Source organism: Octopus sinensis, linkage group LG4 (assembly GCF_006345805.1).
Source record: "Octopus sinensis linkage group LG4, ASM634580v1, whole genome shotgun sequence".
Taxonomy (NCBI): Eukaryota; Metazoa; Mollusca; class Cephalopoda; order Octopoda; family Octopodidae; genus Octopus; species Octopus sinensis.
In genome coordinates, this window is record NC_043000.1 from 85,089,731 (window position 1) to 85,104,730 (window position 15,000).

Below are 15,000 nucleotides of genomic sequence, written 5' to 3' on the forward strand. Positions count from 1 at the left end.
TCCTCTTAGTTAGAATGTATACATTTTGTGTGATCCTGTGGTAATTTTCTATGCTGCTGAAGGGCCAGATATCCAAGCTGTTTATATATGATAGTACATGGTCTATTATTCTCCATTTTATATTTGCAATGATATTTGGTATTCTTTAACTCACAGAGATATTTGGAGAAGGACGTTGCGTTCCTTTTGCATATGGTCCAGAGTGTGTGTATTTTGTATGTATCTGTCTTTAAAGGTGCTACTAGTGATACCGAGATAGTTTCTTTCTATTTGTCCTTTTATGAAACTGGTGATGTATAAACTATGTTTCTTTGTTAAGAATTACCTTGCTGTGTGCAGGCTATAGTTCTTACGCAGTTGCATGTTTTGTCATGTTTTTTAGTTATCGCAATGTAACTGTAACTGACGTTTGTGCTGTTTTCAACTGAGGATGAAGAATCGACATACTTCGAGAGAAAATTCAGTGGTGTAGCATAAACCGGGGAGTTTACAAAAATTCAAGTATTAGGTAGTCCAAAGTATTGGTCGGAAAAATAATTTGTGGTATTTCTATTCAGTTGGGAAGTGCTTACTGTAGACAATAGCATACCAATACTTGACAAAAAACAAAATTCTAAAGAAATGCAAACTGTCAAACACACACACACACACACACACACACACACACACACACACACACACACATACACACACACACACAATCACACAAATATTTTTTCCAAAACAAGTGAAACAAATTTTTTTTTTAATAAATAAACATATATTTAATCACAGAACAATCCACAAAATCAGTAATCCGTGAAAAGCACCATTCATTAAGGCTATAGCTAACATATATATATTCTTAGTTACCTTTTCAAGTTGCCCATTCATAAACAACCTTTCTCAAAAGCAATATTTATCTAAAACCTTAAGGGAAAAGAAAAGCAACAAAAACGAAAATAGTTCCCATTACCAACCCATCACCAAATTCCTAACAAATTAATAACACACCTTTACCTGCAATTACGAGAAATACAAACACCACATCACAAAAATAGTATAAACTACAAATGAAGAGACCAGAAACTGCACCCAATAAATAACGATTTAGTACAAGCACCAGACCACACACAAACACACGCACACACCGAAAAGGATAATGTATTATAATAGATCTCGCCAGAAGAAACGAGAGACAATCAATTTCAGCTTCAATAAATAAAACTCATCGCCTTCAGCGTGTATTGAGCATTCCTCTGTCACTTGACCGACTCAAACCAACGTGCATATATGTGTATATCTCTGTGTGTGCAAGTGCTCGTGTATGTATGTGTGTGGGCGTGAATTCTCTGTTCTAAAATGTCCAGTGAACATCGTAGAACACAGTTTAGTGAGAAATTTTTACAAAAGTGAAGAATAAAATTACGGCTATTTAGTCAAGATTTGTTTTGGCTTCCGATAATTTAGAATACCTTAGGTTGGAATTGACGGTACCGTTGTTGGTAACAATTGAATTAACTTTGCCAAAATTCAGATTTTGAGAAAACACAAGATTTAAAAAGTAAAAGGAAAAACAAACACGACATTAACAACAGATATTGAGAATCATACTACTACTACTACTGTCATAGTCACAAGGGCTGGGAAAATAAATCGTTTAAGGATTTAATGAATATTTATAAGTGTATGAAAAGTATAGGACAAAAACAATAAACAGTATTGAAAAATGATAACGCGTATGGTGAACGCGTGAGAGAGTGAGAAAAACAATGAATAAAAGCAATACGGTATATAAAAATATAAATATATGGATAAAGCAATCACAAAAGCAAAAATCAAAGTGGAGGTAATAAAGACGCATACACCCATAGATTTCTTGCTTTTTTTAAATATTGATTTCTTACGTGATTCATACATATGTGCGTGCACGTGTGTGTGTGACAGAGAGTATGTGTGTGTATGTGTGTGTGTGTGCGAGCGCGAGTTTGTGTGTCTGTTTGTGTGTCTGTTTGTGTGTGTTTGTGTGTGTGTGTTTGTGTATGTGTGTGTATGTGTTTGTGTATGTGTGTGTGTGTTTGTTTGTGTGTGTTTGTGTGCGTATGTTCGTGTGTGTGTTTGTGTGTGCGTGCGTACCTGTATGTGTGTGTAATCGTGTGCGTGTGTGTACAAATACTACATTTAGGTAGTTAGAATAACAACGTGAAAAAAAGAAACAAAACAACCGAATCAATAAACAAAAGGTGTGAGAAACGCGATATTTATAATGATGCTGGAAAGAAAATATTCTATAGAAACGGTGGAAGGCTATGAAGAGAATGGTAACTGTAACCGTATGACAATCAAAAGATGGAAGAAAAAAGACGATGACGAAAATATATTTTGATGTAAAGAATTGCTTTCTTTTGTTTTATTGTACCCTGAAGTATCGTATATTTTGGTGGTGATGGTGTGGTACCGTTGAAGTCTAAGAATTTGATGTACGTATATATATGCATGTATACGTATCATCCAGCGTTCGAGAATTCATTTATTTTCTGTAAAATATCGACTCACTCGGCACTTATGAGTTTGTTTACAAAATGGTCTCACATTCCAAAAAGCTACTGTTTACCAATCTAAAAAGACGGTAATTGTTGTCATGGGTCTCTTAGCTTAATGGCATAGAGAGCTCAGCCGGAATTTGAGAGGTACAGCGCTCGATTCTCTGTAGAGACTTGCTGGCCACTTTTCCCCCGTCTTATAAAAGGTATTTACCCGATTTTCTAAGCTGTCTTTACAGCCATCTTGCGTTCGAGAATTCCTTTATTTTTCTGTAAAATACTCAATCAGCGCTTATAAGTTTGTTTACAATATATATACGTACATATATTGGATCTTCGTTAAACTGGATATCGGATCTTCGTTAAACTGGATATCGGATAAATCAGGCAAAATCTAAGTTGAGGGAATGGTTATCGACCTTGTTTTCCGCCGCCATCCTTTAATATCAATGCTGGGAGGGAGAATATTGTGGGTGTGCTGAGTGAGCACTGCATACTCATTGGATTTAGTTACATTATAAATATGTTCACTCAATCGCATAATATACAACCTCATACATCCCTACATAAAAATATTACTTTTTCTTTTTTAACACTCTGTACTCGCCCTAATTCACCTCTTAATATTCACTCCTACCTTCACTGCTTCATTTTATCCTAAATTTAACCTGTTAATCATCTTTCATAATCGCTCTTACACTTCCCTCTAATAAGCACTATGTTTTCATGATGACAAGTTGTCTCTACACATTCATTGAAAATTTATTCACTGAAATTTAATTTCTTAATAAATAATTTTGTTCATACTGTATCAATAAATAATCGGAACGTAATAACTTACTGAAAAAAAAATAAAGCCAACTCAAAATAGTTTGAAGTTTGTATATTTTATATTTGACTGAAACTTATACTAGATAGTAGGTTCAGTGTCATAGTGCACAATGTGAATAACTCACAGGATCTTAAACACTAACATAACACAGCACAACTTGTGTTGCCCTGCCTGCAAATTTCGTCGATATTTCAGAAATTAGGAACCCACCCAGCCTTGTATTTAAATCACGGCTTCCCGAAAGATTATAATAATGATAATCTAAAGCATGTGATACTATTTGTAAACAAGAAAGTATAACTAACTCTAATGGTGTAGCAGTGATGAGTGTTTGTGAAGAGTAGTGTGTTAAAAAAAGAAACGGTTTCAGACATTCGTAACGCTAAAGACGAACTCACTACATTTTTTTAAAATACAAATCTGATTCAGTTTCTCAATCATCGTTTATCAATGAAAATAAACGTATGACAGCAGCAAATCTTTGCTTGGCAGTGATCAAGTAGTTTACCTACCAACAATCCTTTCGTAGTAGCATTTTCTGTGGTGCAGAAATTCAATGGACTGTTGCCTAGCTAGATATATGAGTGTTAAGAATTTTGAAATTAGTGACAAGTGTTTATAAAGATTTAGAAATTGCAATGAAATGGGTGACAGAACAGCCTATCGATGAATTACAAATAGGTTACAAAACCAATTACAAATAGGTTGAATAACTGAGAAGGGCTTCTAATTTCCCAAGTATAATGAAGATAAAAACAGGGTGTAATGGCGGTCACAATCGCAAAATATTAAATCTTTTAAGAATGCCAGGTCGCAGATTATCAAGGAATGTTTTCCAGCGTTGTTTTGCGTGGGCGCAGATGTTATGCATTTTTAAAAGTTAGTAATGGTAGAAAAGTTAGTTGTAAGATTTGAAAAACTTAATGCACCAACTACACGTACGTTATTACCATTCCAAGAAATTTGATTTCAGCATACGCTTTTTAATGATGGCTTTGTTTTTTGTCTCACATTTCAGGCCTGCAGCGTGGAAATACCAGGTAGAAGTAGCCAGACTGTCTGTTGATGAGGGGGGAAATGTTTCTAATACCGAAATCAAATTTAAATTCTCACACACACATACATATTGGTTTCAAATTTTGGTATAAGGTCAGCAAGTACAGAGGAGGGCCTAAGTCGACTACATCGATCCCAATGCTCAACTGGTACTTATTTCATCGACCCCAAAAGGGTGAAAGGCAAAGTGACTTCGGCAGAATTTGAATTCAGAACGTAGAGACGGTCGAAATATCGTTAAGCATGTTGCCCGGCGCAGTACGATTCTACCAGCTCGCCATTTTATATATAAGTGGCGACATTCCACATACTTACTTCCAAGTTCACGCCGCAATATATCGTTTGACAGTTGCAAAGACCACGCTCAGAGGCATTGGAAGCAATGGAGAAAGTAGGTTTACAAACACAATATGAGGAAAAAGACGATATGGTATAACTGGAATACTTTTGATCATGGATCTGCTTCATAAAAGTTGATCTGGACTTAAAATGCAACAACAATACGATCGAACTAATAAAAGAGTCAGTGTGGAAGCGATCTATTTGAAATAACAACCAAATCTTCCTCATGTTACACTTAATCTTTAGAAAATGTATAGTACACAGTAAATAATGTAGAGATACACTATATATGAAAGTAAAGCAAGAGCCCAAGAGCTTGTGTGACACAACAATTCGACCTGTCACTTCACTTCTTAACTGGTCTTAAAAAGCAAGCATGCAATCCCAGTCGATAAACCCATACATACCGAGCCCAAAATGATGAAAGGCAAAGTTGACCTCGACGAAATTTGAACTCAGAAGTAAAGAGCGAGAACATATACTACAAAACAAATTTTCCGACGCTCTAACAATTGTGCCAGCTTACCACCTAAATAGTAGTTATTATCCCGGTTCGCTTCAGTTTTTATGTTCATTTAGGATATCTATGTCATGTCTCAGCTCCTTTCCGCAGCTAAGAGATGCAACATTTCTCACAACAAATACGTTGTCCGGAGTATGGCCGCCACCTGTGTACATCCAATATGTGTTAGTGCCAAATCTCATGCAAAGTTTTTGTGTTCTTTGAGACGGCTCTGAGCGCACAAGTCGCAATGGGTATCGCACACGCTCTTGAGACTCTGGGAATACACTCCAATTCAAATATCAAGCGCTGATACTTTTCGGTTTTCTTATTGTCTGACTTCACAATGTTCTGGTCTGCGTATTTTACAGTAGCTCTAACGAAAATACGAAATTTCAACAAGGTAGACATATAATAAACGGAAAGGAAAATAATCCTGATCTAAAAGTGACTTTAGATTTCAACAAATGGATTAATTTAAGATGCATTCTCCAAACAAAAATAGATGAGAAAAAAACAGAACATAAAATAAAAAAATACAATACAATCAGCAAACAAAAACAAACAACAAAAATAAATATTTCGTGAATAAAAGCATTAACTTACAAACATTGGAAATGTAAACCATGAGCATGAAGTTAGAAAATCTGAAAGAAAAGAAATATTAAAACAAATGTGAAACAAATGAAAATTATGAAACAATAAAATCAAGCTCCAGTCACAGAACAATGATGACCAATAAAAGCTAAACCAGAACAATACAAATGAAAAGATGAGGAATATTTTAAAATATTAAATTCATTGGAAATTTTTGATATGATAATGGTCTAGATGTGGAAATAGTTAAAGAATCAGAATCGATAGATCTTGCAGTGTATCAAGGAAGGTCTCTCCAAAAGATAAAAAGCTACGACCAAAATTACAGGTGATTAACAAAATTGCAATTTCCAAATTTCATTTCCTTGAAAAAATACCAAAGAAATATAACAGCAGATTTCGTGCTTCTGCAAGAAACCAATATCTATAAATGTATAAAATGTTTGTGCATCTATGAGAATCTACAATTGTTTATTATATATCGATCGATATCGATTTTGTTTACTTCTTTTCTTGTATTCGACTGGTTTTCTAGCTCTAGATGACACCAAGTTTCGGTTATTGGTTTATAAGAAAGACTGTATCTCCGTTAGATTGATAACTTAGACGTAAAAAAAAATGCAGTTGCTCTCTTTCTTTCTGTATCTGTCTTTCTCTTTTGATGTCACATGGAATATATTCTTATCCTAAACTGTATTACATAGTGTTTTGATTGATTAACTAAATGTCCATAATTTCTTCCAAGTATTTTTTGTCTTTTTTTTTTGCCTCCTATACTCCCTAGATTGTCTCTGCTGTAGTCTCCAACACTGTATTCCTAAAGATTTCATTATTCATTGCAGTATAAAAAACAGATTTACGATAATGTTTCTTACATAACGGTAGTCGACAGCAAGTACAAACACTAAAGAGTGGTAGTAAAATCCTGGTAGTAAACTGAGGCGTGGGATCGATTTCTAGGTGAGATATTTCATTTAACTGGCACTTCGTCGGTTTCGACGATGAGGATTCCAGTTGATCCAATCAACAGAACGGTTTGCTCGTGAAATTAACGTGCAACGGATGAGCGCTTCACAGACACGCTTACCCCTAACGTAATTCTAGGGGAAACTCAGCATGACAGAATGTGACAATGCTGGACCTTTGAATTACAGGTGCAATTCATTTTTGCCAACTGAGTGGATTGGAGTAACGTGAAATAAAGTGTTTTGCTCAAGGACACAACACGCAGCCGGGAATTGAATTAACGACCGTACGATTGTGAGCAAAATGTCCCTATCCACTAAGCCACACGCCTGCATGATATTTCATTTAAGCTAACATAAGAAGACAATATTTTCTCTGATAAACTTTCTTGTGTATTTACATATTTTATTGCTTTTCTGCATCGATGAATAATTCATTTATATATCTATATTTACATATTTTATCACGTAATTCAGTGTAGAACTAACGAAGAAGGTCACGAGTTCAACTCCATTTGCGACGAAAATTCACACCAACGTTTACTATTCCTCTTATATAATATATATCGTCGTGTGGAGGCGCAATGGCCCAGTGGTTAGGGAAGCGGACTCGCGGTCATAGGATTGCGGTTTCGATTCCCAGACCGGGCGTTGTGAGTGTTTATTGAGCGAAAACACCTAAAAAAAGCTCAACGAGGCTCCGGCAGGGGATGGTGGCGATCCCTGCTGTACTCTTTCACCACAACTTTCTCTCACTCTTACTTCCTGTTTCTGTTGTACCTGTATTTCAAAGGGCCGGCCTTGTCACTCTCTGTGTCACGCTGAATATCCCCGAGAACTACGTTAAGGGTGCACGTGTCTGTGGAGTGCTCAGCTACTTACACGTTAATTTCACGAGCAGGCTGTTCCGTTGATTCGGATCAACCGGAACCCTCATCGTCGTAACCGACGGAGTGCTTCCTTTTTTTATACTTCGTCGTGTACGTTGTGTGGGTGTACCAAAAGTAGAAGTAATTTGAGGTTGTACCTAGAAAAAAGTGATGAAGAAGGAAATCTGATTGAAAACAAATAAAGTTCAGCTTAAACATGAAACTGTATACATCGTGTAAGAACTGCTAAGGATATGTCATTCCAATTATGTTCACGAAAAATACTTAATGAAGGACTATCCAAGTTATGTACAGTAATATATGATGTGCTGTATAATACATATGTGCAATGTTTGAAATATTGTTACATATGTGTATGGTAAGTATGTATATTTTACTATATGAAAATTGTAATATATATACGGAAACTCTTTTATATTAGCCGTAGAAAATATAAGATGTAATGTTGTGATGCTGTAATAGTTATATCTATATATAAAGCTATATATATATATATATATATATATATATATATATATATATTATATATATATATATATATATATATATATATATATATATATAACATGTCATAATGATATATTATGTATAAAGTGGCGAGCTGACAGAATCTTTAGCACACCGGACAAAATGCTTAGCAGCATTTCGTTCGTTTTTACGTTCTGAGTTCAAGTACTCTTAGATTGTTCATCCTTACAAGATTGATACAATAAGTGGCAGTTGAGTACTGAGGTCGATGTAATCGACTTGCCTTCTCCTCCGAAATTGCTGGCCTTGAGTCAAAATTTGAAACCGATATATTATGTAGGTTTTGAATGCATGCTACATTGGTTATTGACAAAATATACAACTAGGCGCGGACGTGGCTGTGTGGTGAGACGCTTGCTTCCCAACCACATGGTTCTGGTTCAGCCCCACTACGTGGTACTTTGAGCAAGTGTCTTCTACTATAGCCTCGGGCCGACTAAAGCTTTGTAGGTGGATTTGGTAGACGGAAAGTCTATATATATATATATATATATATAATGTATATATATGTATGTGTGTGTGTGGCTGTGTAGTAAGAAGTTGGTTTCCCACCCACATGGTTCCGGGTTCAGTCCCACTGCGTGGCACCTTGGACAAGTGTCTTCTACTATAGCCTCGGGCAGACCAAAGCCTTGTAAGTGGATTTGGTAGATGGAAAGAAGCCCTTCGTGTATGTATGTATGTATGTATGTATGTATGTATGTATGTATGTATTTCTGTGTCTGTGTTTGTCATCCCTCATTCGCTTGACAACCGATGTGGGTGTGTTTGCGTCCGCGTAACTTAGCTGTTCAGCAAGAGACTGATAGAATAAGTTCTAGGCTTACAAGGAATAAGTCCTAGGACCGATTTGTTCGGCTAAAGACGGTGTTCCAGCATGGCCACAATCAAATGACTGAAACAAGTAAAAGCAAATAAAAGAAAGAAATGTGTGTGTGTGTGTATGTGTGTGTGTGTGTGTGTGTGTGTGTGTGTGTGTGTGTGTGTGTGTGTGTGTGTGTGTGTGTGTGTGTGTGTGTGTGTGTGTGTGTTTTGCCGATAACCATTTGACAACCGGTGCTGATTTGTCCCCGTAACTTAGCGGTTTGGCCATGAGAGATTGATAGAATAAGTACCAGGCTTTAAAATAATAGCAACTATGGTTGATTCATTCGACTAAAAATCTTTCAAGGTACTACCCCAGCATGGCCGCAGTCTAATGAGTGAAACAGATAAAAGATAAAACTTTTGGTAAATGAAATTTGATCAGAGCCTAGCCTGGCAATATATGAAGTGTTGTAACAAGTCCATATGAAATATATAGAATGTAGGTTATGTTGATATATTTATGAATTGTCAGTTTCATTTTTTTCTTTTGAAATGCCATCATTTTTGACAACACTAATATACTAGTGTACACATAAATATTTCATAATTATTGCTTTAGGACAAATGCCAAGTTATATATTCAACTCTCCCTCTAGCTATGATACTGAAAAGAGAACGGAGTGCGTGTTTCTTTATACCTAGATCAATAAATTGCTACTCACTATTTTGTGCTTCGTAAATAAGAAACGTGTATTTATAATAAAGAATAACTATGTGAGTCCATCCACATGAAAAATATAAGCTAATGTTAACATTTTAAAGTTAACAGTAACTTATATAACACACAAACATAGACACACACACACATAGATAGATAGATAGATAGATAGATAGATAGATAGATAGATAGATAGATAGATAGATAGATAGATAGATAGATAGATGATAGATAGATAGATAGATAGATAGATAGATAGATAGATAGATAGGTAGATAGATATGTAGGTAGTTAGGTAGGAAGGTAGTTAGGTAGGTAGATAGATAGATAGATAGATAGATATGTAGGTAGATAGATAGATAGATAGATATGTAGGTAGATAGATGGATAGATAGATAGATAGATAGATAGATAGATAGAAGATAGATAGATAGATAGATAGAGATAGATAGATAGATAGATGATAGATAGATAGATAGATAGATATAGATAGATAGATAGATAGATAGGTAGATAGATATGTAGGTAGTTAGGTAGGAAGGTAGTTAGGTAGGTAGATAGATAGATAGATAGATAGATAGATAGATATGTAGGTAGATAGATAGATAGATAGATATGTAGGTAGATAGATAGATAGATAGATAGATAGATAGATAGATAGATAGATAGATAGATAGATAGATAGATAGATAGATAGATAGATAGATATTGACACTAAGTATGGAAAGGTAACAAAAACATTATTAGTGGATGACTTGGTGGCGATAAAAATAACTGATAACAGATTTAAGTGAAATATGATGGAATGGCAATGAAAGAACTGATGGCAATAAAATATGATGAGATGACAATAAAGGAACCAATAAGAAGAAATTAAATGGACCGGTAGTAATAAAAAACCTGATGAAATATTGGTTTCAAATTTTGGTACAAGGCCAGCAATTTTGGGGGAGGGAGTAAGTTGATTACATCGATTTCAGCACTCAACTGGTATTTTTTTATCGAAAGAACGGAAGGCAAAATTCGACCTCGCTGTAATTTGAACTCAGAAAGTAAAGACGGACGAAATGACGCTAAGCATCTTGCCTGGCGTGCTAACGATTCTGCCAGCTCGCTGCTTTGTAGAATCAATGAAATTTAAAATGAAGAAATTTGATTAGGTTACATTTTGCAGGAAAACAGTGGGGAAAGATCTTGTTTCATAATTCGGCTGTTCAAAAGAAAAGCTTTATGCTTGGAACTTGCAGCGAGTCTATGAGATATCTAAGAAGTACAGACTTGCTAAATTTGGCAAGCGAATTTCTAATGCAAATTCTGAAACTAATGGAACCAGAAAATGAAGCTCCCATATGGCAACAATGGTAGAAAAGGCGAGATTTGAGACATTCCTTCGATGAAAGAGTAGTTGGAGTAATGAAAAGAACTCATCACTAACTAGGTTACACAGAAAATTATGCACACTTTCGAGAGTGAGCAGTGAGACATTGTCCGAATATGTAAGCAGCATTCCGTTTTAGAATGTGTCTAGCTCATATGAATATACAACATGAAACATTTTGAACAGTAGAGCTAGTGATATATTCTAACTGTCACCGAGGTAACGGGAGTACTGTAGGAGACTCTCAAATCAGCGAGAAATTTAAAATCTAAGCATATATCGAAACACAGAAATTCATCAAAAGTAGTCCTATTCAATGAATTAGGAGAAAGGTCAGGACATTATGTGAAGATGGTGAAAAGATATTAGGTTGGTGTGATCCAAACATTCACTTCTACAAACATTGCAGAATACCACTTAAATCACTGAAAAGATCTGAAACTAATCAAAATGTGTGTCGTTCTGAGATGTGAGGCTGTAAAGAATGGCCTCAGCAAATATGTCATCAAAGGATGTTATTAATTTATTAGATAAATCATCTAAAACAACACGAAGAGGGTAGATCCCAAGACAGATTACTTATGCCAAAATTGGTTCCATTAATATCAAAAGATTGGTCATCGGTAGTAACTTTCAAACTTCTTCCCGTCAGGATGATGGAAGAGACTCTAGCGTTATGCAAAACCTGCTTAGTTTATAAAGCAATCATGTGTTCTACACATCATCAAATAACTCGAGCATCAAAGCCATTTACTGTGAAGTGAACTGCTTAGCCTATGAGTGATCACTGTATGCCAGCAGTGGATCTGGAAAACCAGAAGCTATATTAGTTGTCATAAAAGAGATTGGCTTTATTCAAGTGGGTAACAATCAGCCTTATTAATGAGAGATTCAAAAGCCTGCTTTGATATTCAATAGGCTAATTGATTTATTTTGAGATTGGGGAAAACAGTCAGTTCTTGAAAACTACAGACTTCTTCCATAAGTCAGGGAATCACTTTTTTAAACAACGATTGAACAATTTTGCTAGAACTGGAGATACCAAGATGTATGTCAGGGGATAGGCCTTTCAAAACACTAACTGGGATTTCATATGAGTAAGAGTATTTGATGAATCAAGATTGTTTACAAGTTTGGAAAGCTTCTTAATTAATACTTCAAATTAATAAAACAGTGCAGATGTGGAAAACACGACAAAGAATGGTTAGTCGTTCAACGTGGAACCTGATACAAAGTTCTCTGGAAAAAGCTTGGTTTTTTGGGGGGGCCTAAGAGCGACGAAATACCTTCAAACTGGTAGGAGACTTGCTATTGGTTATTCTCCAAATTTATATTGGTTATCCAAATTTATATTCGTTATTCTCCAAATTTTATGTAAATCTTAATTAATATTCCTTTAAACGGATTCAGCAGAGACTTTGATGGTGTTCCTTAACGCTAGTTGACATTAAGGTATTGTGGAAAAATGTTAAATTAGGGATACCCGATTCTGGTAGTATAGGTGAGGGTTACGATAAACCTATAACCATATTAGTTGATGACCGCTATTGAGAGACAAGGGCGTTGTACTAGAGCAGTGTCTCTTAACCATTTTACCTATGGACCCCTTTCATTCCTATTTTATTAAGATGAACCCTCCTATTCGTTTGATATTTTAAGAAATCATATTTTTATAATTCAGTATTATTAGGAATTGTATCAAAGAAATTGTTAAAATATTTTGTGTTGTAGAAGTAAAACCAACTTATGGCAGACAAATCTTAACAACATATGGATCCCGATTGAGAACCACTGAACAAGAGAAGCCACCATACTGAGATAATACTTATTTATGTATGGTAGTGATCATCAGTCATGGGAGTTGCACTCGCAGTACCTCCACAGGAATTAAGGCGGCGAGCTAGCAGAAACGTTAGCACGCCGGGCGAAATACGTTGCTGTATTTCGTCTACCGTTACGTTCTGAGTTCAAATTCCGCCGGGGTAGACTTTGCCTTTCATCCTTTCGGGGTCGATAAATTAAGTACCAGTTATGCACTGGGGTTGATGTTATCGACTTAATCCGTTTGTCTGTCCTTGTTTGTCCTCTCTGTGTTTAGCCCCTTGTGGGCAATAAAGAAATAAGTACCTCCGCAGGAATTTTTCTCGGCTAGTTTGTAAATTATATTCCGCTGGAGTTGAATTTTCTTTCATACATCTGGGATCAGTAAAGTATGTCTTACATACTGCCATCTCAATTGATCATATCCTTCCTCTGCAACTACTGCCACCTTGTCTTGCCATTAGAAACTAATATTGCTGCGGACATTTATAAAAAAAAAACAACGAAGTTTGATACGAGTGCAAAGAAATGTCCTACACGCAGACAGTACTATCTTTGTGTCTATTTTAACATCGGAAACCTTTTAACAGTGAGCGACAATAGATCTAAGAAACTAATTAAGAACAATCTAAAGAGGGTTATTTTTTGTTTGTTTGTTTTTTTATATATATGAAGTTGTCGGAGGTGGAGGATAGCCTGTTGTTTCACGATTTCTATTTTTGTTATTGATTACATTCAGCTATTTATTTTTTTATGATATTACAATAGTATATGATTAAACCGTTATCAAAAGAATCAACAGTTCAAGTCAGTTTAGCAAACCGATGCCAGTGTGGAATTCAAATAATTTTCAACGGAGGAAGGGAGTACATAAAAAAAAGACGAAGCAAAAAGGGGTTATGAAAGGGTAAAGATGTCGAAGTAATTGGCAAAAACCACTATTAATAGAATTATAAAAAAAAAGTCAGTAAGAAAGAAATACAAATAAAGTAAAATAAAGAATTGAAATAATGCTCAAAATACTTCAGCTGAAATTGAGGTTTCGAATCGAGATTAATCACATAATATGGAATTTATCAGATGAAAATGCTTTTATTTTTAAAAGAAATGTTATTAACATTTAGTTTTATTCGTTTGTTTTCGAAACTGTTTCATTGCCTTTATACGAACTCGGTAATTTCATGTCACCAGAGAGGCTGCTACAGTATGTTTTTTTAAATACAAAAGTTAAAAAAAGTAATAAACGATCAACCGCTTACTATTCATTATTTAACTAATGAGCTGTATCTTTACTTCGTATCGTTCCAGCAATTATTTCATTCGCTTCTCTACTTCTGAATTTACTGGTTAATCCCATTTAAAGCACACACACACACACACACACACACACACACACACACACACACGCACACACACATTGTAGTTTCTTTACTTTTTAACATCCCTTCGAGGACTATAATCCCTTGGAACTTTATTTTACTTTAAGCATAAAACAAAATATAACCGTACAAATGTCATTCGCCCTACTCGTACTGCTACCGTAGAAAAGACGCACATACTGAATCAATACATACAGAAAGAGAGTGAAAGCTTAGCATTTTGATAGTTAAGCAAGATTTTTCTCATCAAAAATTGTGAAAGCATTACATTTCCTCACCGATTATACAAGCCACTAAAGTTTCACAAAACATCTACATACTTCTGTAGTCACCTAAGATTTGCAGTAACAGCAAAGCTATGCTTCGCTGAAGAGGTACGATAAAACTGAAACATGTCTGGTTACGTAACTTAAATTAATTGTTGCTAATTTAGGCATAAAGCCAGCAGCTTTAAGGTGAGGGTACTAGTTGATTAGTTCGATCCCAGTTCTTGACTTTTGCTATAGTTCATCGATTCGGGGTGTGGATGAAAGGCAATTTGACCGATTTGTGGGGTTCGAACTTAAGATGTAAAGAGCTGGAAAAAATTACCCAAGGCATTTTATCCGATACTCTACTAAACTTTCCTGGAGAAGATTTCTTCATGAAAGACATTCTAGTTAA

At 35.3% G+C, this 15,000-nt stretch overlaps 1 long non-coding RNA gene across 1 annotated transcript in view; it reads right to left on the bottom strand.

Moving 5' to 3' along the window:
- Window positions 1-8,596: 8,596 nt before the first annotated feature.
- The window catches only part of LOC118763252, a 19,014-nt gene continuing 12,610 nt past the window's right edge, over window positions 8,597-15,000 (bottom strand). The window contains exon 3 of the long non-coding RNA XR_004999002.1: window positions 8,597-8,609. This is a non-coding gene — a long non-coding RNA (uncharacterized LOC118763252). The remainder of the gene's footprint in view (window positions 8,610-15,000) is intronic.